Raw genomic sequence first — 23,909 nt, 5'->3', positions numbered from 1 at the left:
ATCTTCAACATCTGGAAGTTCATGGTTCATGTACTGTTGAAGCCCAGCTTGGAGAATTTTGAGCATTATTTTGCTGGTGTGTGAGGTGAGTGCAATTGTGTAGTAGTTTGAGCATTCTTTGGCATTGCCTTTCTTTGGGACTGGAATGAAAACCTTGTCCAGTCCTTGCCCACTGCTGACTTTTCCAAATCTGCTGGCATATTGAGTGCAGCACTTTCACAGCATCATCTTTTAGGATTTGAAATAGCTCAACTGGAATTCCATCACCTCCACTAGCTTTGTTCGTAGTAATGCTTCCTAAGGCCCACTTGACTTCACATTCCAGGATGTCTGGCTCTAGGTGAATGATTACACCATCATGATTATCCTGGTTGTGAAGATCTTTTTTTGTATAGTTCTTCTGTGTATTCTTGCCACCTCTTCTTAATATCTTCTGCTTCTGTTAGGTCCATACCATTTCTGTTCCTTATTGTGCCCATCTTTGCATGAAATGTTCCTTTGGTATCTCTAATTTTCTTGAAGAGATCTCTAGTTTTCCCATTCTATTGTTTTCCTCTATTTCTTTGCACTGATCATTGAGAAAGGCATTCTTATCTCTCCTTGCTATTCTTTGGAATTCTGCATTCAGATGGGTATATCTTTGCTTTTCTCCTTTGTCTTTTGCTTCTATTCTTTTCATAGCTATTTGTAAGTCCTCCTCAGATAGCCATTTTGCCTTCTTGGATTTCTTTTCCTTGGGGATGGTCTTGATCCCTGTCTCCTGTACAATGTCATGAACCTCCATCCATAGTTCTTCAGGCACTCTATCAGATCTAATCGCTTGAACCTATTTGTCACTTCCACTGTATAATCATAATGGATTTGATTTAGGTCACACCTGAAGGGTCTAGTGGTTATCCCTACTTTCTTGAATTTAAGTCTGAATTTGGCAATATGGAGTTCATGATCTGAGCTGCAGTCAGCTCCCGGTCTTGTTTTTGCTGAGTGTATAGAGCTTCTCCATCTTTGGCTGCAAAGAATATAATCAATCTGATTTCGGTATTGACCATCTGATGATGTCCATGTGTAGAGTCTTCTCTTGTGTTGTTGGAAGAGCAACTAACTACTAACATGACTGAGGGACTAATGAGAACAAAAAGAAAAAGATCCATCTATCAAGTAGAGCTGCCTAAAGAATCAGCCTCTTTGTCCTCAACTGGAATTTTTAAGAGTAAGGGTAAGGCTGCACTCTTACAGCCCCCATCTGTCTCCATCAATAACAGATTTTCAAAATATTGTGTTTTTCTTTTAATTTTTTCCTTCTCTCTTTTTTTCCTTTCTCTTTGTTTTCAAGAAATACACGTAAGTGAACTCGTATCAACTTACCCTTGAAATATGTGTGTTGCAAGCTCTGGCTCTTTAAGTTCCAATGGTGTAAGGGATATCTCAGATTTGAAGAGTTCTGGGAAGAATCATAGAGGGTTGAGTTGTTATATTTGTTTTCTTTAAGTGTAGACTATTCTGCTCTCAAGGCAGTAAGAAAACCCTAAACTCACCACACCTATCCTTCCAAGCCAATTTCTAGCTTGTTCCTCTAAGAAATTAGTGATGTCCCTATAAGCAACAGTAAACAGGGCTTCCCTTGTACCTCAGTCAGTAAAGAATCTGCCTGCAGTGCAGGAGACCAGGGTTCGATCCCCGGGTTGGGAAGATCCCCTGGAGAAGGAAATGGCACCCCACTCCAGTATTCTTGCCTGGAAAATCTCATGGACAGAGGAGCCTGGTGGGCTGCAGTCCATGGGGTCGCAAAGAGTCAGGCATGACTGAGTGACTTATAAACAACAGTAATAATCTCTTCCTCTGCAAACTGTCTAGTTTTCTGGGTTCCACTGGAAGAACCATCCTTTTTTCATAAATAATTGTGACTTCTTTGCCCTGCACCTTGGACGGATTTTGATACTGTATGATCGAATTTGCATGAGATATATAAAAGCAGAAGTAAGCAAGTCTCCTCAATGCCCTCTCAACCATGACCCAATCTGACCTTTTCAGCTCCATGGAGATCTCAATGACATCTCCAGCTCACTCACCACGTCTACACCATGAAACCTGCTGGTTCCACAGCTGGTTCCACAGCTCCTTCTGAGAAGGGTGGACCTTGCCACTCTGTGTCAGGTGACTGCTATGCCAGCCACAGCTGCTATGCCAAGCCAAGGACATCCAGTGTGGGCCAGACTTCAGGAAACTATGAGGTGGCCTGAACTGAGAATGCAACCCAGTTAAGGAAGCCCTGTGCTACATGGTAAATACCCACTCTGATCATTCTGAATGCAGGACACAAAGAATATAACCACAGCACAGAGGCAAGAAGAGGAAAACAAAATAGAACCAGAAAGAGAATCCTGAGCAGGGAAGAATCACTAAGCAAAGAATGGTGGTTTTTCCTCTCAAGAGGAGACCAGAATGCAGTAACTGGAATTGCTGTGGTCTCATCGTGAGGTCTGAGCATGTGGATGCTGAGATGGTTTTCTTTGCTAACTCACTGCACACATGAATTTTTATCAAAATCCCACATCTCTTGCAGTGCTAAGTGTATTCTTTTTTGGTTTGGGGTTTTTTGCTTTTTGGTAATTGGAAAGAGCCCAACAACTTATCTAAAAATGAAGTCATAATCCTCTCTCCCAAACCTTCTCTTTCTCATTCATTGCCTGTATCTATTCTTGATATCACCATCCCAACTCTTTCATTTCTCCCAAGACCTTACCAGTCTGTAGATCCACCTGCCAATTTCTCTCAGTTCTATCTCCACAATACAGCTCCAAGAGATCAGGGTTGGTAAATACTCTGCTCACACAGCATGACTGCCGAACCCTTCACTCTCGGCAGACGTCACTAAATGATCACTGTGCTCTTTCCCACTCACCTAAGCAAGGCTAAAAGCAACAACAGCTCTATTCCTCGAGTGTTTATTTTATACACAAGGTATAAGCATTTTGCATGCCTTATCTCACTTAATTCTCATAGAAAGCCTGTGAAAACACTCTGTTGGTTTTTTCATTGTATAGGCTCAGAAAGTGAGGAGAAATACCCCGGGTCCTTCCTTCCTCCAGTTACATGATCTTTCTCTGGGGTCTCCCATTGATGCAATCGAGCTGGAACCAGCTGGCAGCATAGCCAGGGAAATGGAGCTTGCAGGAGTTAGCTCCTTGCAGTGCACAGCAAAGCGGAAGAAGGACAGAGGTCAAATCTGAGACCAAATAGAATGGCTGGTGAGAAACTTCTGACTTCACAGCCCAAAGTAAAGTGTCTTGACTCTGAAAGACGACAACATTTGATCCAGAAATTTCCTTCTGCACTGAATGCCATTTATCATAGTTGCTTATCTATATAGTATGTATTTGCGAGTCTTTTCTCCTTTGCTCAATAGCCCCTAAAAGTCTCTTGGGTGAGATACAAGGGTGAATTATCACTCCTGTCATAATGGCTAGCCCCACGCTTTGCTTAATAACTATCACAGAGTGAGGAATAATGCATTTTCAATGCCTGTGCTTCTTCAGTCTGAGGTGTACAGCAACATGTCAGAGGGGTATTCGACAAACACCTTACACCTCCCTGGAGAGTCAGTCTCCCAGTGTGGTAAGTAACTTTACATATAATTTTTTTTATGAAAAAATCAAACAAAATTTACATGGTTTTCTTTAAGATAAATTACTTTAAAAAAATACTAGGCTCTCTTTGTATTCATTTTCTAATAATTTTTTTCAACAAGTAGTGTTGACTGAGCATTTTCTGTGTGCCTGGCATTGTTCCAGACAGACCTCATTCTTACCTTCAGGGATTTTATAGTCTAGTGCAGAATTCTATAAAAGACTGACAGCAAATGTTTTAGGCTTCCTGGGCCAAATATTCCTTGTTGCGTTACTCATCTCTGCCTTCTAATATGAAGGCAGCCATAGACAATACCAAAATAAATGAATGATGATATGCTCCAATAAAACTTCATTACAAAAGCAGGCAGCTGGCAGGATTTGACCAATGGGCCATAATTTGCTATTGGGAAAAGCTAAATGAGTGCTAAATCACTTCAGTCGTGTCCAACTCTTTTTGACCCTATGGACTGTAGCCCTCCAGGTTTCGCTATCCATGGGATTCTCCAGGCAAGAATACTGGAGTGGGTTGCCATTTTCCTTTCCAGGGGATCTTCCTGACCCAGAGATCGAAACCATGTCTCTTATATCTCCTGCGTTGGCAGGTGGGTTCTTTAGCATTAGCATCACCTGGGAAGCCCAGGGGGGAAAACAGACATTAAATCATTTAGAGTGTTTGAGAATAATATAAGATGCTAGAGAATTGCAACACTGCTAGAGAATAATATAAGATGCTCCAAAGGGAAAAACTAGGGTAAGCCACTTAGTCCAGGAGCAAGACCAGCTTTGTGGGTGTGCAAACAAGGTGCACTCAGACAGGACAGCGTGCTCGGTTTAATGCTCTGTCGTCAGTGTCTTGGAATTTTTAAAGATGTTACATTTGAACCTGTGAGGTCAGAAAGGACAATGGAGCCTGCGCGTGAGCAGAGCCGCTGTTCCAGGTGCTCGTGCACACACGTGAGGGCTGGAGTGCTCAAGCATATGGCAGTGGGCAGCACCAAGCAGCTGGCCTGGCCGTCCGGCGAGCACGTGCACACCTGGGGCTGTCCAGAGAACCTGGAGCGGTGCAGGCAGCCCTGCCTGGGACCTGGGCCCAGGCTGCTTGATGGTGGCTGCAGCGGCAGTAGCAGATGCAGCGGTGGGGCCAGCAGAGGCGACTGTGGGGGAGGGGAGGGGTTCCGGGGGCGCCATGGGGACCCATGGTGGGAGGCAGGCTTCCTCCTTTCTCCCCAGAGCCTGTCCCTGCAGCATCTGCACAAATACTAACCCTCTGATCTGAGCACCAGGACACTCGCGCACTCAGGTAGTACAGCTTGTCAGTAAACTATTACAAAATAAGGGTATACACATTGATGCTGCAACAAAGCATATCAGGGACTTATTAAAACTCTTCAAAGGACTAAGAATTTCTGGTTTTGAAAATGGTTGCAGTGTTGCAAACCAAATATCTATGGGTTTAGAAACAGGAATTAAATGTAAAGACTGTTCCATTTGATAGAACACCACCTTCATACAAAATTTCAGATAAACCAACAATTAACAAGGAAAACTCATACGATCTTATAAATAATAAAATATTTTAAAACGAAAAGCTTTACACTTTACCTTCAATCAGCCTTTCTGTTCTGCTTTTTGAACAAGGGGGTCTATATTTTCATCTTGCCTTGGACCTCACAAATGATGCAGTCGGTGCTGTCCAGGAATCCAGGCAAGCTCTCCTGAGGAAGTGAGTGGAAAAGCAAGAGAGGGCCTGTTGCACTAAGCCATGGTCTCAAAGTGTGGGCGCTGTACCAGCAGCACTGGCATCACCTGGGATCCTGTCCACAGAGACTCGGGGTTGAGGTGGGCCCCAGCAATCTGACGTTACCCCCCATCCCCCAGCTGGACCTGATGTCCCTCAAGTTTAAGAGGCACTGCTGCAAGGGGGCTGAGAGAACAACAGAGTGTGCGCATTGGGAGGTAGGGGGTGGGGAGCGTGGAGGAGGGACCAGGTTCTTAGAACAAGGAGGAGAAAATGGAGATTTTAAAATCAGGAATAAAAGCACAAGTCCTTATAGGTAACAAGGTCCTCAAGGGTCAGTGCATCCCACCCTCATCCCTTCCTGATCTTTCCTACTGCTTTCTGTCTTAGCCACATGCAGCCCTCTGATCCACCAGCTAGTCTCCTGCCCCAGGACCTTTGCACCAGTTACTTCCTCTTCTTAGAATCCTTTTTCCCCAGAGCACTCTTGCATTCTTTGGATGTCTGCTCAAATGTTACCCTCTCAGGAATGCCGTCCCAGACATCCTATTTAAAACTGTCCCCTCAGTGCTCAGATACACACACATTCACACCTTGATCCTCTCGTCCCTGTTTTATCTTTCTCCATGGCACATACCGACGCCTAGTATGTCATATCACTTCCTTATTTTTCAGGTTAGGTATCTATCCTCCTCCATTTCCCACTGGAAAGCTAGTTCTAAGAAAGCAGCGGTTTTCTTTTGTTTCATTTATTGACATATCTCAGGGACCTAAAACTACCTAGTAGAGAAGGAACACTTGCTAAATATTTATTGAATGAACAAATGAGGAAGTTTCAATTCAAGTAAATGCATGACTATAATTAATAAGAAAGGGATTCGCATAATATGGTTAATAAAGAAGCTAGCAACAAAATCACTGCAGATGGTGATTGCAGTCATGAAATTAAAAGACGCTTACTCCTTGGAAGGAAAGTTACGACCAAACTAGACAGCATATTAAAAAGCAGAGACATTACTTTGCCAACAAAGGTCCGTCTAGTCAAGGCTATGGTTTTTCCAGTGGTCATGTATGGATGTGAGAGTTGGACTGTGAAGAAAGCTGAGTGCCAAAGAATTGATACTTTTGAACTGTGGTGTTGGAGAAGACTCTTGAGAGTCCCTTGGACTGCAAGGAGATGCAACCAGTCCATCCTAAAGGAGGTCAGTCCTGAGTGTTCATTGGAAGGACTGATGCTAAAGCTTAAACTCCAGTACTTTGGCCACCTCATGCGAAGAGCTGACTCATTGGAAAAGACCTTGATGCTGGGAGAGATTGGGGGCAGGAGGAGAAGGGGACAACGGAGGATGAGATGGCTGAATGGCATCACCGATTTGATGGACATGAGTTTGGGTGAACTCCGGGAGTTGGTGATGGACAGGGAGGCCTGGCTGCTGTGTTTCATGGGGTCGCAAAGAATTGGACACGACTGAGTGACTGAACTGAACTGAGCAACTGTTCTTAACTTGAGACCAGAGCTGGGTTTATTCATGGAGGTAGAGGCCAGTAGAGCTATGGGAAGGGGAAAATCCACATGCTCACTTCACCTCCTTGACCATAGCATCTGGGGCCACGTGACTATTCTGCCTAAAGCACTGTAAGTAGACGAGGCATGTGTGAATGCCAGACCACGGGTGTTAATGGGAATGCCTCCTCCACTTCTATCTCATTTGGCTGTGACCACGCCATCTTGTGCAGTGACAAGGTCAATGCACAGCAGGAAGTTCCTTAGGCATTCTGAAATAAACCTTTGTTGTGATATAGCATTGATATTTGTTACTACACTATAGCCTAGCCTAGCCTGAATACTAGCATCACTATCCACAGGTGGAGTCAGAGAGCAGATTCAGAGAAGTTGAAGCTTCTGAGCAACTGTACTATGAACAATATGTATCAGGTAGCTTTAAGGAAGATACTGTACCTTGTTCACAAGTGTAAGTATATAAAAATGCCACCAGACAACGCCCTGGTTATAAAAGGCAGAAACTAAGAAATGAACACATAAAAGTATACAGGTAGGAGGCAGGATCTATAAGTATGGACAGTGACAGACTTAATTTTCTTGGGCTCCAAAATCACTGTAGACTGTGACTGCAGCCATGGAATTAAAAAACGCTTTCTCCTTGGAAGAAAAGCAATGACCAACCTAGACAGCGTATTAAAAAACCAGAGACACTACTTTGCCGACAAAAGTCTGTATAGTCAAAGCTATGGTTTTCCAGTAGTCATGTACGGATGTGAGAGCTGAACAATACTGATGCTTTGAACTGTGGTGCTGGAGAAGACTCTTGAAAGCCCCTTGGACAGCAAGGAGATCAAACCAGTCCATCCTAAAGGAAATCAGTCCTGAATATTCATTGGAAGGACTGATGCTGAAGCTGAAACTCCAATACTTCGGCCACCTGATGCGAAGAGCTGAGTCACTGAAAAAGACCCTAATGCTGGGAAAGATTGAAGGCAAGAGGAGAAGCGGATGACAGAGGATGCGATGGTTGGATGGCATCATCGACTCAATGGACATGAGTCTGAGCAAATTCCGGGAGATGGTGAAGGACAGGGAAGGCTGGCGTGTTGCAGTCCACGGGGGCACAGAGAGTCGGACACGACTGAGCGACTGAACAACAAATGGATCAGTCTGTTTAGGTTTGAATCTCAGCTCTCTTACTTACTGACCTTGACCAAGCTAGTTAGCCCCTCTGGGTCTCAGCTTCCTCTCATGTAAATAAGGATAATAATATTAGCTGCTTTAAGAAGTGTTGGAGGATTGGATACAATGAGAAGTGAAACACTGGGTTCTCAGTGCTTGATACAAACTCCTTAAATCTTCATAGCAACTGCTTGGGCTAGATACTATTTTTATCCCCATTTTATAGATGATGAAGCAGATGTACAGAGAGATTAAGTAATTTACCAAAGGTCACACAGCTAGTAAGTTATAGAGCTGGGATCTGACCTCTGCAGTCTCCCTGGAGGGACAAAGGTGAATTCTGAGCTGTGAATTGGGCAGACTGCAGGCAAATCTCAGCCCCAACACTCGCCCCAACACTCACCAATCAATTGACTTTGAAACAAGAGCTTAACTTTTTGCAGGGCAGCGCTTGGTGAGTGTTAGCTACTGTTGCAATGACAATGTCAAAAATGGGCACAGTCTGAGAAGTTGCTTGAAATAGAATCACAACATAGTGGGTCACTGGTCAGGCTCTTCTGCTCCCCACTGGAGTTTATGGGGATACCTATTCCGCTGCTCTGATAATCAAATGCAGCCCCATTTCCACTTGCCAGGACACACGTGATGAAAGGCTCCTAGGCAGGGTCCCCTCCTTCCCACCACCACCACCACCACCATGACACCGTCTCCCTGTGAGGCCTGCCTCTCTCATGCCCCTACAAGCCAATCAAGGCTTCTTCTCTTTAGATTAGGTCAACCTGGTGCCCCTCTGCAGGTCAGAGAATAAGGGGATTCATGATTCAGGAAATCGCTGCTGGCATGCACACCCTGCTCCTCACCACGTTCACCCCGAGGCAAAAGAAGCTGATTTTCTGAAACATCACTGGAAACAAAAGTTTCCAGAGTTGTGACAACTAGCCCCACCGTATTATTCAGATTACAATTCTTTGAAAATCCACAGTCCCCTGATAGCAGCAGTTTGGGTGTGGGCGGGTGGGGTGAGTGGGTGGCAGGCAGGTCCTAGGGTTGGACAGAGGCTTAGGTTTGGTTTCAGCACGCCTCCAGGGTAATATTGGCCTACATACTGCCACTGGAGCTTGAGGACTCATTTCTCCCAAGTGGTCACTGTGGGTTTTACCAGACAGAACAAAGAACTGTAGAAGATCCAGAAACAGTGGCTAGCTAAGGAAACGGCATTTCCCAGGGAAATGGCAGCCTGTGAACTGTCATCATAAAGCATTTTAGGTCCTTCAGAGACATTTTCATCCCATTTCTCAGTACTTCCCATTTCTCTTTCACTTAGATTTTTTTTTTCTCCTTCATTATATCTGTCTTCCTTTCTTCTTGATCTTCCTCTTTCCTTCGTTGCTACCCTTCTCCTTTCCTGCCTTCTTCCTCTTCTATGATTTTTTATATGTGCTAAATGTGTATTGATGTTCCCTGTTATTAACAACTAGGTCACTATCCTCCAAAGAGAAGTGACAATATTTTACAAATAAAAACACACAATGCCCAGATAAACTTGACTTTCAGATAAACTTATACTGGAAAAAGTATCTGTTGTTTTCTGAAATTTAAATTTATTTGGGTGTCTGAGAATAGACTGGCAGCCCTGGGTGCATGCTAAGTCACCTCAGTCCTGTCTGACTCTTTGTGACCCCACGGACTGGTGGGGTCCTCTGTCCATGCGATTCTCCAGGCAAGAATACTGGAGTGGGTGACTATTTCCTCCTCCAGGGACTGGCGGCCCTACCGCCGACTAACTGTAGCTCAGTGTGGGCCTCGAATAATGTTTGTCCTGCAAGTTGGTGGCTTTTAGAAATGGAAAGATGTCCCATACCAGCTCTGCAGTAAACTTTGTAACTCTATTATTACTGTTAAAGGGTGAGGGAACAATACTTCCTGAACCCTGCAGACAGTAGTTTTTCATTTCTTGCTTTTTTATACTGCCTACATCTTCAAAGGGTTTTTCTTTGAAGGCAGCTGGTCTCCTTAGGGCATCCCCAAGCCTGGGCACCCCAGAGGCTAGAGAAGGCTGTAGCTCAGACGACAAAGGGTCCCAAGTGGTGAAATTTCAACAGGAATGTCAGGCCTCTGTGAGGAGAAAGGTTACTTCTGCAGGGGTGTAGGGGAAGGGTGGATTATAATATTTTTCTTTCAGTCGTCACATCTTTGCCTGTAACTTGCTCTGTCTTCACTGTGACTGAGAAAGGACGGTGCAGGGGCTGGGAGCAGGGTGGGGTGGGGGAATACCCTGCTTTTCTTGTGCTCCTTTGGCTCTACTTGAGAGTGAAGCTGACATGAAAAGGAGTGATGGCCAAGGCTCCCCAGATGACACTGAGGTCAGTCACTGCTGACAGGTAAAACCTAGTTAATACCTGGCCTCCAAGCTGGAGAGCCTTCCAGTCTGCTGGTGGCTGGAACACAGCAAGCGTCTAAAGGTCACAAGATTGCAGAAGTCAGCAGGGCCTGGCCTTTTGAAAGGTGTGGTCCTCTCCCTTCCAGGCTGAAAACATTTCTCAATGACCCCAGAAGCTGGTAGGCTCCCAAACCCAGGGAGCACTGCTCCCTCCCCCAAGGCACTGATAGGGCCTGCAGCCTTGCACTAACATTTCTGAGCCCTGCAGTCCAGGCCAGGCTTTCCGCTCTCCCTGCTGGAGGCCCGCCATCCTTATTGAGTGTATTTCCAAGAAAGCAGTTGACAGGCTTGGCAGTGCTATTCCTGGAAATGTTCAATAGGCCATCTTCTGGCAGGGCCACCGCTGACGGATGGGTTGGTCGGGGAGACCACGTGCTCAGCGCCCTCTCCACCCCCGCCTATTCCCAGGTGCCTCCAAGCAGCAGCCGTCCCCAAATACCTCGGGCTGTTAGCTGGCGGGGGCTGTGGGCCTCTGTGGAACTTGCTTCCTCCCCGGCTGCCAGCGGGCTTGCTGCTAAATGAAGACAGGCGCCCTGTGACTATAAATTATAACACACATCAGCTCCAGCCGATGCACCGCATGTCCTGCAGGGGACTCCGCAGGGGACGCCTGGCCACTGCCAAAGGGCATTCTGGACAGTGGCTCCTATGGCAGCCGCAGGACAGAGGCCAAGCCTGCCGCTGGGCAGAGGAGCTCTGGCAGCTCCCAGAGGTTGGAGTTTCCTTCGGATGCAGACCACGGCTTCTCTGCACTATTGCCTTTGGCACCAGGTACTTCTTTGTAGGGGCCGTTTGTGCCCTGCCAGAGGTTTAGCAGCATCCTTAACCTGCAACCACTGAGGGCCAGTAGCACCTACACCGCGCTCCCCTCCACCAGTTGTGACAATCAAAAAATACCTGCAGATGTTGTCAAATGTCCCCTGAAAGGCAGAGCTGCTCTTGGCTGAGTACTACTGGTACAGAGGAAAGGAAACGGGGGCCTTCTGAGGGTGATGCCAGAGAAAGACAGACTCGCAGAATGTGGTCTCCACTTGAGCTGTGTGCTGCCAGGCATGTCACAGAAACCTTGAGCCTCAGTTTTCTTATCTCTAAAATGGAAAGATAGAGAAGGGCAAACCAAGGGCGTATGGAAATAACAGTTGAATTAATGACTGGTGGGTACTTTGAGAGGTATTCAAGCACCACAGAAAACACTGTAGCAGCAGATTATCTGACGCTTGAATCCTTCCCTACCTCAAAGGGTCTGGTTCCATTTGAGAGGGGAAAAAAGCTGAATATTTATAAAATTTCACAAAAACTCTTGAAACAAACGAATGCTTTAGAAAGATTTTCTCTTCATTATTTTTTTTCTACTTAATTCAAACATGATTAAGCATGCTATAAATGCCTGAGGTTAATGAACGTGATTTTTTTCTTATCTTTCTTGAAAGAGGTTTTGTATCTTTTTAGAAAAAATTAACACCCTAGAAATTGTATCCCTTTCAGTGAAAGAACAGAAAGTAAAACTGGGAGGGTCCCTCTATCTTTTTTTCATAAAATTTGTATCTTTTTCTTTATAATTTATAGCTGGTCAATGAAAACTGGTCAATGAAACCCCACAGTCCTATAGAAAGGCACTGTCGCTTTAAATGAGGCTTGCTGTTATATAATTCTCTGGCTGACTTCATCTAGCCAGCTTTCAAGGAACTGTAAAGAAATCTTTAAAGGCTAATATTTCTCTTATTCACACTGGCAGAAAAACACAAAGGAAACGGGTAACCTGAGCCACTTCAATGGTAAGAAATGAAGAGCCGAGTCCTTGAGGACAGAGCCACAGTTGGCCCCACCCCAACGAAGTCTCAGGGTCCTTGTCAAGCTCCAGGCAACCATGGCCTTTCCTTTGTGGCCGTGTTCACTGGAAGATCCAAGGCCACATTTGCTTTGGGAAACAAGACCCTGTGATTAATCAAAGAAAACAAAAACAGCTTCTTTTCTATAATGGGCCCATCGAAGGGCTTTTCTAGGAAAACCCCCATCAAGCTGTTCCTTCTATTTTCTTAAAGGCTAACAGCCAAGGTGGGGGCGGGGGGAGTTGGAGGGGTGTTTGAGGAGGTATCCATGGAAGTTTATTCCCAAATAGTTCCCTCTCAGAAAAAGACTTCATTGTGCTAACTAGCTCGAACAGCTGAGCACCGGCTAACAGCAGGGGCCCTGTGGAAAAAAGCATCTCCTCTTTCTAAGGCATCACTTTTCCTGCACGGACCCAGGGACTCACTTGCTCCTACAGAATTATTCTCACCAGATGAGGTTCCCATAGGGGACCTGCGGGAGTGAGTCTCTCTGAACCAAACTAATGGAGTGTCAGAAAAGGCGGCCAGGCGGCACTGTTGTAAAACTAATTCTCACATGCTTCCCTCACCAGAAGCAAACACTGTAATTCTAGTACAGTCATTCCCCCTTATCTGTGGGGGATACATTCCAAGCTCCCTCAAGGGATGACTGAAAATATGGATAATATTATAAACGTATGTGTGTGAGGGGCTTCCCTGAAAGCTCAGTTGGTAAAGAGTCCGCCTGCAGTGCAGGAGAACTCAGTTCAGTTTGTGGGTCAGGATGATCTGCTGGAGAAGGGATAGGCTACCCACTCCAGTATTCTTGGGCTTCCCTTGTGGCTCAGCTGATAAAGAATCCACCTGCAATGTGGGAGACCTGGGTTTGATCCCTGGGTTGGGAAGATCCCCTGGAGAAGCGAACAGCTACCCACTCCAGTATTCAGGCCTAAGAACAGGACACAACTGAGCAACTTTAAAGAAAAGGAGTGTGTGTGTGTGTGTGTGTGTGTGTGTGTGTGTGTGTGTGTGAGCTCAGTGGTGTCCGACTCTTTTGTGACCCCATGGATTGTAGCCCACCAGGCTCCTCTGTCCATAGAATTTTCCAGGCAAGAATAGTGGCGTGGGTTTCCATTTCCTACTCCAGGGGATATTCCCAGCCCAGGGATTGAACCCACATCTCTTGTGTCTCAGGCATTGTCAGGTGGATTCTTTACCACCATACTATTTGGAAAGCCCCAGATACATATATAAGATAATATGCTTTTCCTATACATAAATACTTGTGAGAAAGTTTTATTTATGAAATATTAAGCAGATTAAGAGAATATCCCAATTGCCAGCATCACTACTCTTGTGCTTTGGGGTCCTTATTAAAGAAAATAAAAGTTACTTGAACACAAGCACTGTGATACTATGACAGTTGATCTAATAACCAAGACGCCTTCCAAGTAACAGGTGAGATGCAGCGGACAAAGGGATGATTCACATACCGGGCAGGACAGCGCTGCAAGATGCAACATTTCATCACATGACCCAAAATGATGTGCAATTTAAAGCTTATGAATTGTCTGTTTCTGGGGTTTTCCATTTAACATGTTCAGACTGATGTTGACTGTCAGTAACTAAAGCAATGGAAAACAAGCCCATGGATAAGGGAGGCTACTGTGCTGGATAAAGATAGGCAGGACGGGGACTAGAGTGAGGATGGTGAGGGATCACTTCTAGTGTAGAATTTAAGGATATCAAATAAGCCCACCCATCAGATAAGTAAGTAACATTTTAACGCAATATTCTTATGAAATAAAAATTAACATCAAAAGCTCATGATGAACAAAACATCAGGAGTCAGAGACAGAAAAGCAGCCCGTGGCTATGTGGCTTTCAACATATTCCCAGCCCCTCAGGTTCTCCTTTGTAAAGGGGGGGGGGGCTCACCTATCTCATAGGGGTCGTTAAGACCAAATAAGTTCTTGTTTGCAAGAGCATTTAATAAACTGTAGCTTAAGGGGTCCTTGAAATGTATAACAGGAAGTATAATAATAATAACTGGAAAGGAGGAGATATACTTGGAGAAGGAAGGAGAGAAAAGGCAGGAGAGAGGAAAGGGGTGGAGGGATGGGGCAGGCTGTGTGCTGGGAAGCGGGCAGAGCCCAGATCTCAGATGCTGACCTGAATTCAACTCTCTTCTCAGTTGTTTACAGTCTGTAGAACTTTGGCCCATTTTGCAACCTCTCTGAGACTCAGTTTTCTCATCCTTAAAATGGGGACAATAATGGATTGACTATGTGAAGCAATGTGTGGACAACACCCAGTATGGTCTGGTACACCCTAGGTATTAACCCTTTTCACACACACACACACCCACACACACACACACCTCCCTGCATACTTACACCCACACCCCAAATTTCTCCTGTGAAAAGAATGAGTAAGAAGGAGAGAAGCAGGAGAGGCAGGAAGAATATAAACCAAGATTAGAAGAGGTAAGAGAAGAAAAGAGACAGAGAGGAAAGGAAGTAGAAGCAAAGAAAGAAAAGAAAGAAGGAACTCTCAGTCCTGTCCTAACCTGAGAACTCTCATAGGGAAGTCAGTTCAAGCTTCTTAGGAAACACTCAAGGAAAGAATTAAGGTCAACAATATTTAAGATTTATCTGTGATGACAGATAAATCAGATAGCTCTGATTCATGTGTTTGCCTGATGAAGAATATTCTAAAACATGCCTTCACTTATATATGCATTCTCTCAAGGGTAGACACTTAAATTATTTAAAGGAGCTTCGACTGTATCAGCAATACTTCATTTTTTAAGTTGGGTGGAACGTATGGAGAGGTTCAATCTACTGGTCTCTTTTTTTCTGCGTCTGAAACATTTGAGCTCATCCAGAACGCCTACTGATTCAGCCAAATTTCCAGACCTCGCCCTTCAGTTCAGAGGCAGGCAGGGTTTCTAGGTCGGATGAGATACATCTACTTGAAGACTTGGAGTACAGTGGGCACATTGCAGGTGTCTGCCCGGCAGCCACTCTGTCCCATAGTAGGGACAGTGCCCATAGTGGCTCTGTCTAGCCCATGGGAATGGAGGTTGAGCCACACTGATTGAAATACAGCTAGCAGGCCTGCAGCTTCCCAGGCAGACCCCACTACCTGAGATCTTGTCCTGCCTGGAAGCTCCAAGGCCAGGCTCCACAGGCAGTTCCAGACCCAGAGCTGGGATTTCATGGAAGCCTTGGAGAAGGCAATGGCAACCCACTCCAATACTCTTGACTGGAAAATCCTATGGATGGAGGAGCCTGGTAGGCTGCAGTCCATGGGGTCGCTAAGAGCTGGATACGACTGAGCGACTTCACTTTCGCTTTTGGATGAGAGATGCTTCAGGGAAAATAGTTTTCTCCACAAACAGCTGAGCTCCTCTGAATCAAATCTCTGTTCCTTTTATAATGGAACAAAGCAAGGAAATGCTGCAAGCTTGGGGGGGTGACAGTGACAGTTGATCCCCTGGAAGCTGGTCTGTGCATTTCCTTCCTAAGGAATTGGAGAAATAAGAAGTGCCAAGAATCCAAAAGAATAAATATTCTGAAACAGTCCCTGTTTGCCTTTGGAAAGTCTTGCTCGTTCCCTCCTCTCCTTCAGTAGATCTGTCTCTTAAAGACTGTTTACTTTGGCCACACTCAAAATTGGTCTGCATTCCCCAGCATCCACCTGCTCTGTGGGGTGATTATGTTCCCTTGGGCAGCTATAAGGGCTGAGTTCTAGCCTCCAACAGACAGCCTGTTACATGGACAATCCACTAAACCATGACTTGGGGCTAGGATTTAGGGCAGGGACTGCTGCTGCTGCTGCTGCTGCTGCTGCTGCATCACTTCAGTCGTGTCTGATTCTGTGTGACCCCATAGACAGCAGCCCACCAGGCTCCTCCATCCCTGGGATTCTCTAGGCAAGAACACTGGAGTGGGTTGCCATTTCCTTCTCCAGTGTATGAAAGTGAAAAGTGAGGGCAGGGGCTAGAATGAGGCAAATGAGGTTTTCCTTGGACACAAAGGTTAAGGGGGCACCAAAAATTCAGAAATTGAGACAAGTAATATTTTAAGGAAATATTTTAAAAAATAAAAATTAATTTGAAAAATCCATGATGAACAAAATATCAATACTTCAAATAAAGACAGTCTATGCAGAATAGAAGAAACAATAGAGTTTTACAGCCAAGCAAAAGCTTAAAGAGTTCATCACCATTAAACCAGTCTTATGAGAAATGTTAAAGGGAGTTCACTAAGTAGAAAAGAAAAGGCCACAATTGTCTTAGAAATAAGACAATTACAAAAGTTAGTGTCTTACAGGTAAAAGAAAACAATAGTAAAGGTAGTGGATCAACCACTTATAAAACTATTAGGAAGGTTAAAGAATAAAAGTAGTAAAATCATCTGTATCTACAGCAAGTTAACAAAGATAAAAAATTAAAACTTATAAAATATTATGTAAAAAACAAAATGTGGTGGGGGGTTAAAAGTTAAAATATATGGCTGTTATAATGCATTCAAGTTTAAGAGACTGTCAACTTAAAAAAATACACCCCACACACCCCCCCACACACACTCCTACCTCTTGGTAACCATAAACCAAAAACCTAAAATAGATACACAAAAAGGAAAGTGAAAGGGATCAAAACATAATACTAGTCATCAAACCACAAGGGAAGAGAGCAAGAGAAGAAGCAAAGAACTACCAAAAAAAAAAAAATCAGAAAACAAAATGGCTAGGAGCACATACCTATAAATAACTACTTTAATTGTAAATGGACTAAATGTTCCAATTAAAAGACACAGAGTAGCTGAATGGTTAAAGAAAAAAACAAACCAAGATCCATATATATGCTGCTTACGAAAGACTCACTTCAGATTTAAAGACACACACAGATTAAAGTGTGGGGATGGAAAAAGATATTCCATAAAAATGGAAATGAAAAGAAAGCTGGGGTAGCAATACTTACATCAGATCAAACGGATTTTTAAACAACGGCCCTAAAAAGAGACCAAAAAACAGATTGTATAATGATAAAGGGATCAATCCAACAAGAAGATATAACACTTCTAAACATATGTGCACCCAACATAAGAATACCCAAATACATAGAACAAATATTAACAGATATAAAGGGAGAAAGTAATAGTAAAACAACAATAGTAGGGGACTTTAACATTCTACTTACATCAACGGACAGGTCATCGAGGCAGAAAATGAACAAGGAAACATTGGCCTAGGGGATGCAATAGACCAGATGAATTTAATATATATGGAACATTTCATCCAAAAGTAGCAGAATACACATTCTTATCAAGTGCATGCGGAACACTCTCAAGAACAGATCACATGCTAGGCCACAAAACAAATTTCTGTAAATTTAAGAAGACTGAAATCATATAATCTTTTCTGACCACAGTGGTATGAGACTAGAAATTAACTACCAGTTAAAAACTGGAAAAAAAAAAAAAACCCACCATGAACACATGTAGTCTAAAGCATATACTACTAAAAAGCCAATGGCTCATTGAAGAAATCAGAGCAAATCAAAAAATACCTTGAGACAATGGGAAATATATTACAAAATCTGTGGGACACAGCAAAAACAGTTCTAAGAGGGAAATTTATAGTGATACAGGCCTACCTCATGAAACAAACAAACAAAAAACCTCAAATAAACAACCTAACCTTACATCAAAGAGAACAAGAAAAAAGAAACCTACGTTATTAGAAGGAAAGAAATAATAAAGATAAAAGCAGAAAAAAATGAAATAGAGACCAAAAAAATAACTTAAAAATATCAATGAAACTAGGAGCTAGTTCTTTGAAATGATACACAAAATCGACAAACCTCAGCCAGACTTACCAAAAAGAGAAAGAGAGTCCAATCCATAAAATCAGTGGGAAAGAAAAAGTCACAACTGATATTACACAAACAGAGGATCATAAGAAACTACTATCACTCTGAACAATTACATGCCAACAAATTGGACAACCCAGAAGAAATGGATACATTCCTAGAAATATATAATCCTCCTAGAATGAATCAGAAGTAAAATATCAAACCAGACCAATTACCAGTAATGAGATGGAACCAGTAATAAAGAAAAGTCCAACATCAGATGGCTTCACAAGAGAATTCTACCAAATATTTAAAGAATAGTGAACACTTTTCCTTCTCAAAATATTCCAAAAAACTGAAGAGCAAGAAATGCTTCCAAACTGATTCAGCAAGGCCAGCATCACCCTGAATCGAAAATCAGACGAAGACACCACAAAAAAGAAAATTACAGGCCAATATCACCGATGAATATGAAAGCAAAAATTCTCAACAAAATATTCACAAACAGAAAGCATTTAGAAGAATCATATACCATAATCAAGTGGGATTTATCCCAGGGACTCAAGGATGGCTCAATGTCTACAAATCAATTAATATGATATACCACATTAACACTTTGGCCACCTGATGTGAAGAGCTGACTCATTTGAAAAGACCCTGATGCTGGGAAAGATTGAGGGCAGGAAGAGAAGGGGACGATAGAGGATGAGATGGTTGGATGGCATCACCAACTCAATGGACATGGGTTTGGGTGGACTCCAGGAGTTGGTGATGGACAGGGAGGCCTGGCGTGCTGCAGTTCATGGGGTTGCAAAGAGTCGGACATGACTGAGAGACGGAACTGAACTGAACTGAACCACATTAACAAAATGAAAGATAAAAGTTATATGATCACCTCAACAGATCTAGAAAAATGCTTTGATAAAAACTCTTAACAAAGTGTGTTTAGAGGGAACATACCTCAATAAAGATCCTATATGACAAATCCATGCCATTATCATACTCAATGGTGAAAAAATGAGACATTTCCTTTAAGATCAGGGAAAAGATAAGGATACCCACTCTAACCACTTTTATTCAAACTAGTATCAGAAGTTCCAGCCACAAAAATCAGAGAAAAAATAAACAAAAGGAATCCAATTTAAGTAAAACTGTTACTGTTTGCAGATGACATTATACTTTATACAGAAAAACATAAAAACTCCACCAAAAGTCTATTAGGACTAGTCAATCCAGTAAAGTTGCAGGATATAAAATTAATATACAGAAATCCATGGCATTTCTATACATTAATGATGAACTATCAGAAAGAGAAATTAAGAAAACAATTCCACTTATGAAAGAAATTGAAGATGACAAAGACAAATGGAAAGACATACCTTGCTCACAGATTGAAATAATTAATACTGCATACCACCCAAGGCAATCTACAGATTTAATGCAATCCCTATCAAACTACCAATGGCATTTTTCACAGAACTAAAACTAATACACCTAAAATCTGTATGGAACCTCTAAAGACCAAAATAGCCAAAACAATGTTGAGAAAGAAGAACAAAGCTGGAGGTTATTTGCTCATGATTTCATACTACAAGTCTATAGTATGGTATTGGCACCAAAAAGAAACAAATATCAATGAAACAGAATTGATGTTCAAGAAATAAACCCATGCTAATATGGTCAATTAATATATGACAAAGGAGGCAAATACATACAAAGTTGAAGACAGCCTCCTGAACACATGATACCAGGAAAATTGGAACGCTCATGCAAAAGAATGGAACTGGACCACTTTCTCATACCATGTAAGAAAATAAACTCAAAATAGATTAAAGACTTGAATTTAAGACCTGAAACCATATTCTAAAAGGAAACATAAGCAGCATACTCTTTGACACTGGTCGTAGCAATATTTGGGGGGTCTGTCTCCTTAGGCAAACAAAACAAAACAAATGGGACTACATCAAACTAAAAAGCTTTCACACTGCAAAGGAAACCATCAACAAACAAAAGGCAGCCTATTGAAGGGGAGGAAATATTTGCAAATGACATCCAGTAAGGGATTAAGATGGAGAAGGCAATGGCACCCCACTCCAGTACTCTTGCCTGGAAAATCCCATGGATGGAGGAGCCTGGTAGGCTGCAGTCCATGGGGTGGTAAGAGTCGGACACGACTGAGCAACTTCACTTTCACTTTTCACTTTCATGGATCGGAGAAGGAAATGGCAACCCACTCCAGTGTTCTTGCCTGGAGAATCTCAGGGACGAGGGAGCCTGGTGGGCTGCCATCTATGGGGTCACACAGAGTCAGACACGACTGAAGTGACTTAGCAGCAGCAGCAGCAGCAGCAAGGGATTAAGATCCAAAATACATAAAGAACTCATGAAACTTAATATAAAAAGCAGAATCTTATTTTAAAAAGGGCAGAGGAACTGAATAGACATTTTTCCAAAGAAGACATACAAATGGCTAACAGACACACGAAAAGATGTTCAATGTTATTCACCATAAGAGAAATATTCAACAAAAGCACAATGAAATGTCACCTTACAGCTACCAGAATGGTTACTATCAAAAAGACAACAAACAATGAGTGTCAATAATGATGTGGAAAAACGAGAACTCTCATGTACTATCAGTGGGGTGGCCATTGATATAGTCACTGTGGAAAACGACATGGAGTTTCCCCAAAAAATTAAAAAAAAAAAACTATCATAGGACATAGCAATTTCATTCCAGGTATTTTTCCAAAGAAAACAAAAACACTAATTTGGAAATATATATACCTCTATGTTCATCATAGCATTATTTACAAAAGCAAAGATATGAAAACAACCCAAGTTTCCATCAATAGATGAATGGATAGAAAAGTTGCGGTATATGTATATGGTGGAATATTACTGGTTTGGACTTGCCATTTGTCCACAAGGATGAATCTAGAGGACATTATACTAAGTGAAATAAATCGGACAAAGAAAAGCAATCACCATATGATATCAATTACATGTGGAATGTAAAGAACAAATGGACAAATGAAATGAAAACAGGCTCATAAAAACAAGAACAAATGGGTGGTTGTCAGAAGGGTGGAGGGTTCAGGGTGGGCCAAACAGGTGAGGGAATTAACAGGTACAAACTGCCAGTTACAGAATGAATAAGTCATGGAAATGAAATATACAGCATAAAAATATGGTCAATAATACTGTAATAACTTTATGTGGGGATAGATGGTTGGTAGATTTCTGTTGGTAATCATTTTGTAATGTATTTAAACGTCAAATTACTTCATTGCATACCCCAAACTAACACTGCATATCATCTGTATTTCAACTAAATAATTAAATAAAAATTTAAAAATAAAATTCAGGTAATCTAGCTATAGAGCCTACCTCCTTAGCAACTATTTCTAATGATATTATGTCCTTGTACACATTGCTATATTTAAAATGGATAACCAACAAGGACCTAATGCATAGCATGGGGGGAAAAAAAGAGTATAGTTGTATGATCAGTAGTGTGGATGTACAAAAAGAAGAATAAAATTCACTATCCCTGTCTCAAAAAAAAAATTATGTCTTCCTACTTAACAAAGTTTCCATTAAATATAATTTTAAATACAACAGTTTAAAAAATCAAAATTGATGCAGAAAATCCATGATAAACCAAATATCAATATTTCAAATAAAGACAGGTCCATGGAGATGCTCCTGAGTTGAATGCAAACTGGGAAGTGCTAGGATCAGCTTTTCCTTTGTGAATCCTGGCATTAACATGGCTGGTCAGGGAAGAAAATGTTCCCTCACTCCAGAAACATGAATTTACCCAACAGTAGGATGGCAGGGTCCAATTTCTACCAACTAAAGCAACCCACAACCCCAGCCCATGGACCTAGACACAGCTTTAGGCCTCTTCTCCCTCCAAGCCACTCAGCGTCCTGCCCCTCCTCTTCCAGGACAATTCACCCTTCTCCAGTTGTGGCTCTATCTACATGCTTACTCATATATGGTACATAGCATGCACAAGCATGCATTAACTACTTACTCCAGAGGTCCCCAGTGGATTGCTGGAATCCAGTTTTATTTAACTCAATTTATTTTTGTTGTTGTTGTTTTTCTCAATTAACTACTTGCCAACATTTAAAAATGGGGAGCTCCTCACCAAAAAAAATCCAAATTTCTAGCCCATCTTTGAAAATCAAAATTTTCAGCTTGACTTGAAAAATCTAAATGTTTGGAAACTGATAAACAACAGTAATAATAATTTCTTTTATTGAGAATATACTAAATGCTGAGCACAGTACTCAGTACTTTATATTAATATGTCTTTTTTCTGTTTTAAAAACTGTCAAAGCAATTCTGTATTTACTATTTGCGTTTAACAGATGAATCTGAAGCTCAGAACACTTAAATAACTTGTCCCAAATCACTTAGCTAATAAGAAGCTTGACCAAATTCAAACCAAAGGAACTGACTCTAAAGCATGAGCTCTTATTCCTCGGTATCTTCCATCATCCTGGGGCATGGACTAAATTACTGTTTTTCAAAAGGGTTCCAAGAAACCTAAAAGGCCCTGGGTGTGTATTATGGGGGGTGGGGAGTGTCCCCACTCCCACCAGGAGGCTGGCTCAACTCCCAGGGCCCCTGTTTCTTTAATCAGAGCAGTTCTTTTTTTTTTTTTTTTTTTAACTATTTTATATATTGGTGTCCTGCTCAACAATTCCTTTTGGAAAAGGAATCCCATTACTCAGAAACAAGAAACAAAGCCCCAAACCCAAATGACCTTTTTATCTCTTGTCCACACACTGTGGTTATCTGGATCCGCAGGAAAACTCCTTCTGTTCCCAACATACCAGATATCTCTCCATATTATCACAACACTTTGGTTCTGCCTTTGAGCACTTGGGTACTAGTTGGGCCACTTTTAAAATTGGTGAAAGGCCAGGCATCCAGAGACTTAGGAGCTGCGGAGCTTCCTCACAGACCTGCTGTGGGCAGAGAGAGGCTGTCTGACACTGTGCTGAGGCCAACATAGGGTGGACAAGGAAGATGGGGTAAGGGCAGCAGGAGCTAAAATCCAGAGACCGGTAGAGAGGCCATCCCTTTGCTTCTCTGAATTGCAGCCTGGCATAGCTATCTGTGAATTGAGGGTATTCTTTATGGAATGTTAGAAGAGGTAGCCTCGAAGACTGTATAGGGTACTGAAAGAAGCCCAGGAAGGAGCCAGAGCTGAGCTCACTCACTGCTCAGCACTTTACAACCTTGGACATACATCGCATGTGCATCACTCGCTTCTTTCTATGCACCTTGCCCCGAAGTCCTAGGGACATACGGTGAACACTCGAAAAAGCGTAAAGTGACATGAGAATGGACATTGTGTTTAAATCACACGTATATGATCTGGCCAAGACAACAGAGAAACAGTGACGGCTTCCAGTCCCTTTTTGAAGACAAGATGCTGGGTGTGCTGATGTGATTTCAGCCTTGGATTCCAGGGCCATCCACTGATCAATCACTCCTAAATCCATAACCCATTCAGATTTCTCTCCTGAGATTCCAACCATGGTTCATCTTCTGTACTGAACAGCTCCATGTGGACGTCCTGCAGACTTCCCCAGCAATTTCTAGTACTTCCCTGGTGGTCTGGTGGTTAAGACTCTGCACTTCCAAGGCACAGGCTCAGGTGCAACCCCTGGTCGGGTAAGATCCCACACGGTGCGTGGCACAGCCAAAAGAAAACCAAACAGCTCC

General features: G+C 42.7%; 1 long non-coding RNA gene across 2 annotated transcripts; it reads right to left on the bottom strand.

The window, feature by feature from the left end:
* Positions 1-1,279: 1,279 nt before the first annotated feature.
* LOC138437259 (uncharacterized) lies at positions 1,280-17,829 on the bottom strand. Of its 2 annotated transcripts, XR_011255845.1 has the most exons (4): positions 17,508-17,829; positions 17,289-17,319; positions 5,232-5,344; positions 1,280-1,441 (listed from the first exon to the last, which is right to left on the bottom strand). It is a non-coding gene; the product is annotated as an uncharacterized lncRNA (long non-coding RNA). The 2 variants fall into 2 exon arrangements; XR_011255846.1 differs by lacking the exons at positions 1,280-1,441; positions 5,232-5,344 and adding an exon at positions 9,635-11,581 and having other exon boundaries at positions 17,508-17,791.
* Between the last annotated feature and the right edge of the window lie 6,080 nt (positions 17,830-23,909).

This window comes from Ovis canadensis, chromosome 3, assembly GCF_042477335.2.
Source record: "Ovis canadensis isolate MfBH-ARS-UI-01 breed Bighorn chromosome 3, ARS-UI_OviCan_v2, whole genome shotgun sequence".
In the NCBI taxonomy this organism is placed as follows: Eukaryota; Metazoa; Chordata; class Mammalia; order Artiodactyla; family Bovidae; genus Ovis; species Ovis canadensis.
Note: the sequence above shows the minus strand (reverse complement) of the source record. Positions and strands in the feature narration are given on the sequence as shown.